Source organism: Penaeus japonicus, unplaced genomic scaffold (assembly GCF_977035675.1).
Source record: "Penaeus japonicus unplaced genomic scaffold, GWHDUDI00000001_assembly GWHDUDI00000006, whole genome shotgun sequence".
NCBI classification, from domain to species: domain Eukaryota; kingdom Metazoa; phylum Arthropoda; class Malacostraca; order Decapoda; family Penaeidae; genus Penaeus; species Penaeus japonicus.
In genome coordinates this window covers 25,303,841-25,308,840 of record NW_028234408.1, presented here as the reverse complement: position 1 = coordinate 25,308,840, position 5,000 = coordinate 25,303,841, and the positions used below count along the sequence as shown (strand labels likewise).

General features: G+C 43.2%; 1 protein-coding gene across 10 annotated transcripts in view; it reads left to right on the top strand.

Annotated features, from left to right (window-relative positions):
* The window catches only part of LOC122242614 (uncharacterized), a 448,283-nt gene that overhangs the window by 254,639 nt on the left and 188,644 nt on the right, over window positions 1-5,000 (top strand). The window contains exon 1 of one of the 10 annotated variants that reach the window (XM_086537779.1): window positions 3,239-3,299. The exons of 7 other annotated variants lie outside the window; for them this stretch is intronic. The gene's annotated coding sequence lies outside the window, so the exon portion shown is untranslated. Of the gene's footprint in view, window positions 1-3,238; window positions 3,571-5,000 lie in introns of those variants that run through there. 2 more of the 10 variants (XM_086537780.1, XM_086537778.1) reach the window with 2 other exon arrangements.

Genomic DNA, 5,000 nt, shown 5'->3' with positions numbered 1-5,000 from the left:
GGCAATTATCTATTAACCAGTTGGTGTATTGGATTGACGTATTGATCGATTCTCCGTTGATGACAGGTAATCTTTTTGACACTGATCATTTGATAGTCTATCTTACATTATCGGTGTTAAAATGACATGAGGGTTATAACTACGACAAGCATTTCGTTTTGAATGCATTCACCCCAGTAAGGATTTACATGCAGAAAAAACGGAATTGTCTTGAAAGGAAGTGAGATGTCGCCGCCTGAAGACCAAGTGGGTGGCGGGGGAAGCACATGTCCTTGAAGGTGCGCCTTAGCTGGGGGTTGGGACGAAGAGGGGAGGGGAGGGGAGGGAGGGTGAGAGGGAGGTCGGGCGGGCGGGCGGGAGGGAAGGGCATGGAGGGAGGGAGGGGAGGAGAGGGGAAGGAGGGAAGGGAGTGGATGAAGAGGAGGAGGAGAAGAGGAGAGAAGGTATAAAGGAGAGAAGAAGAGGGTAGAGAGGATAGAGGAGAGAGAGAGGGAGAGAGAAAAAGTTAGAGGGAAGGAGGAAGAGGAGAGGGAAACGGAGGAAAGGAGGGAGGGTGGGGAGAGGGAGGAGAAGAGGGAGGAAAGGAGGGAGCGAGGGATGGCGAGCGGGCGGGAGGATGGGAGGGAATATGAAAAATAGAGAATGAAGAACACGGTAAAATTACCTCCAGCAAATGACTCACGGGTTTGTTAATCACACTCATGATGTAGCTTTTACCCCACTCGGATTATGCTCACCTGGAAGATGCAAGACGTCCTTTTGTTTTATCGGTGCTCAGGTAGTAGGGGGCGAGGGAGGGAGAATGAGAGAGAGGGTGGGGAGACGTAAGGGGGTAGAGGTTAGGAAGGGCGAGAGAGAAATGGGTGTTGGAAGTGGAAGGGGGAGGAGAAGAGAAGAGAGGTGAAACGGGTGAGGGGGCATGGGCCTCCTTCATTCTCCTGGGCCAGGGGCCGTCGCCAAGCTATTTAGCGGACTATACTTCCGCCTCCTTGATTCAATCAATCTCTCTCTCTCTCTCTCTCTCTCTCTCTCTCTCTCTCTCTCTCTCTCTCTCTCTCTCTCTCTCTCTCTCCCTCCCTCCATCTCCTCTCCCTCTCTCTCGCCCGCTCGCTCGCTCTGTAGGTGTTTTGCGAGTCTTTATATTCTCTTAACATTCTCGTCACGGTGGACATCCACAACGCCAAATCCTCTTGAGATCCCGAGTCTTCAATTTCGTTCATCACGTTAAATCCAATCGCGGGGCGTCATCGGAGAATGATGCTGACTGCGACGGCGCCGGCTGACTCAGGAACCACTAAGGTCACCGCGAGCAACATTCCCGGAGGCGGAATGGAGAGGCCATGGGTCGGGTGGGTGTTGGGGTGGGGAGCGGGAGTGGGAGGTAATAGAATCCCAGAAAGGACCCCCCTAAAGGAATCTCAAGGACGACTTCTCCGTCTACCGTATGAGTTTCCTGGACACTCCGTGCGCGGTCTCATAACAGCACCTTCGCCGTGTTATGGAGACAGTGGTGCGGGAAGGAGGGAGGTGGAGGTGTCATGAAATCGTCTCATACTACGCATTTATCCAAATAGGCTATACACACCAGCAAGTTATTTGGAGGGCAAGTTTTCATATATGTCATGCATTTTTTTTATCTGAATCGTCTAGTCATTGAATACTCATGTGTGCGGATACATATCTACGTATGAATGCCATATGTCAGAATGAATGAATGTGCTGGGAAGGAACTGTCCCCTTGCTTAGGTGGCGACAGCGACGGCAGTCTGGACGCATATGTGGGACTTCACGTGGCTGCCAGACGCATGACACTCCTCCAGTCATGGTTTTGTCGCGCCGTGGATCTCTTTTGCTCATGCTGTACATCCGAACTATCAATCTACGTCGTGTTTGTGGTGAATTTGTTACGTTTTTTGAACCAGGAAACACGCACGGCAGAATCCATCGGGTGCCTCCAGGCTGAAATTTAGGAACGTCAAGGTCATTAAATGTTTTTCTGGAAGTTGTAGATGGGTGTTATTCCTGGTCGACAGATGGCATGTTATAGGTCTAGGTGGCTGCGGATCACCTATAAGAATGTCAAGTGTCTGGCCTAAGGCTTTCCATAGATATCATTATTATTACAGTTTATTTTGACTTTCCGATTTTGTTGTCTGTGCATCTGTAGTTCTCTGTCTCTCTGTTTGCAATAAACTCCACCTATTTTATAATTTAACTGTAAACTCAATTATGGCTATTCATTTTGAAGCAAATATGGAATGTTGGTGTGCCTAGCGTCGGCCACTCTCAACCCAAAATTACTTATTCATCTTGTAGGTAAATATAATTATTACTTAACCTTATTCATTAGCAATTCTTTTAGTCTTATGAGACAGATATAAAGGTACTGTGATAAATATGTGTAGCTATATATATATATATATATATATATATATATATATATATATATATATATACAAATGTATACATATATACATACGTATACATATATATACATATATATACATTATATATATATATATATATATATATATATATATATATATATACATTTATATAAATATACACACATACATACACATGTAAATATACATATTCATATACATACACATACAAATACAAATACACATACACATACACATACAAATACATATTCATATACATACATACATATACATATACATATACATACACATACACATACACATATATACACATACATATACATATACATATACATATACATATACTTACACACACATACATACGCACACACACACACACACATATTTATACACATGTATATATATATATATACATATACATATACATATACATATACATATATATAGAGAGAGAGAGACAGACAGTCAGTCAGTCAGTCAGTCAGTCAGTCAGTCAGTCAGTCAGTCAGTCAGACAGAGACAGACAGAAAGACAGACAGATAGACAGACAGACACGAGACATACACAGACACAGACACAGAACCAGAAACAGACATACAGACAGAAGGACAATGATATATCGGAACACATTTCACGGCATAAAAGAACAATGGACAGTTTAAATTGATATGATTCCTGTGGAAACCTCTACAGTTAAGTCGCAAGAGAACCACTAAACAAACTCGTGTCCGTGTAGTGCGTGCGGTTGGCAGAGGCGGGAAGGTGATCGTGCGGTACGAGAGTGTGGCCGGGCTGACGACGCCTGGTGGCATGATACGAGCAAGTTGTGAGTACCGCGTGTTGGAAGTGTCCTGGTCGTTGCGTTTGGCGTTCGGCGCGCACCTCCTTCGCCAGGTGGATGTCGTCTCCTGGTGTGGACAACAGAGACATACGTGGAGATTGAGTTCGAATCCATGTGTCATTGTCGCGGGTGGATGTAAAGTGTCATAGGCGGTTATTGGATTTGAGTTTCGTGGGAAAAAATAAGCTTTGTTATTGCAAAAAAGAGCTTTAGTGTTCGTTTGTGAAGGAGGAATAGTGGTATTAAACGATACATACTACAAAGTTAAGAGCATCCCGATGAATGTGTGCGTGTGTCACTTGGGCTGTTTACATCTGTGTACATGTATGTTCCTTTGGTGTTACGTGTACATGTACTTAGGAGGTAAAGTAAACTTGTTTGAGTAAGTGAACGTTTGAGTGTCTTAAAGTAAACATCTGGTGTACTCATCAAGTCAATCTGCGGCTGCCAACGGAAGTAATTAAAATATTTTTATGATGTTCTTATTCATGTTTACTGCGACCTTCTGCCGACGCGTAAAAAAATGCCGGTTCTTTATATAGTTATAATTCTCTCTCTCTCTCTCTCTCTCTCTCTCTCTCTCTCTCTCTCTCTCTCTCTCTCTCTCTCTCTCTCTCTCTCTCTCTCTCTCTCTCTCTCTCTCTCTCTCTCTCTCTCTCTCTCTCTCATGCGGTGTGCTATGATTACGTGTCTATTTGCGTGTGTATTTTTTATCGCTTGTATGTCTTTATCTCCGTTGGTCTCCTACACATCCATGCATTTCCGAAACAACGCAGAGTTGTTGTTAGAGTTCCTGCCAGTTCTAGTTCTGGTGCCCAAAGGTCTAGTTCAAATTCCTCGGGATGGGGTCCAGGCTGGGAGAGGCCCTTTGGGTCGACTCTCCAAACTCTCAGGTTCCCCTTGTGTGATATTTTGTATATCCAGGAAACACCTCCTGCCGCCCTCACCCCCGCTTCATTTTCAGCCCTATCCATAAGTCTCTCTCTCTCTCTCTCTCTCTCTCTCTCTCTCTCTCTCTCTCTCTCTCTCTCTCTCTCTCTCTCTCTCTCTCTCTCTCTCTCTCTCTCTCTCTCTCTCATCCTCGTTCACCCCCACCCTTTGTTTCGGCAATAAGGGGGAAACGAGCCTCTATTGAGAACAGCGGATTTTTTTCTTTAACTTATTTCATGAATTTAAAATAAATGTAAATATTAAGACAATTTCTTCCTTCTTATTTCCCTGTTGTTTTAGACGAACAAAGAAGATCGTGTACATTCCCTTACTAAAACGAGGGAAAGCCAATGAAAACTTTCGTTTGTTTTCGTTCCTGAGTTTGGTCAAGAGGCAAAGTATAAAAAGATTGGAAGAGTGAGCCGAGTGCGTTGTCATGTCTCACCTCGGCCCCGTCAGTCGATCTGCCCCAAAGTTCGGGGGTGATGTCTCGCACTTTTTTTTTCTTCTTCCTCTTTCTTATTGTGTGTTTTTTTTATTTTTATTTATTTTTTATTTGTATATATATTTGTTAAAAGTGTCTCTGAATTTGTTTTCATAATGCCTGCCTTGTCATTGCACATCCAGGAAGCGTCTCCTGGATGTGCAGTATTAAGTATTTGGTTTGGTGTCGCTCACTCTTTTTCCTCTTCCTCATTATTATCATGACTGTTGTCATTAATGGAATAAAGTATTTTTTTAATTTGAATTTTGATTTCTTTTCGAGTTTTCAAGGTTTTGGATTTTGTCTCATTATTTTTTCTTAATTAGTTTTCTTTTAGTTT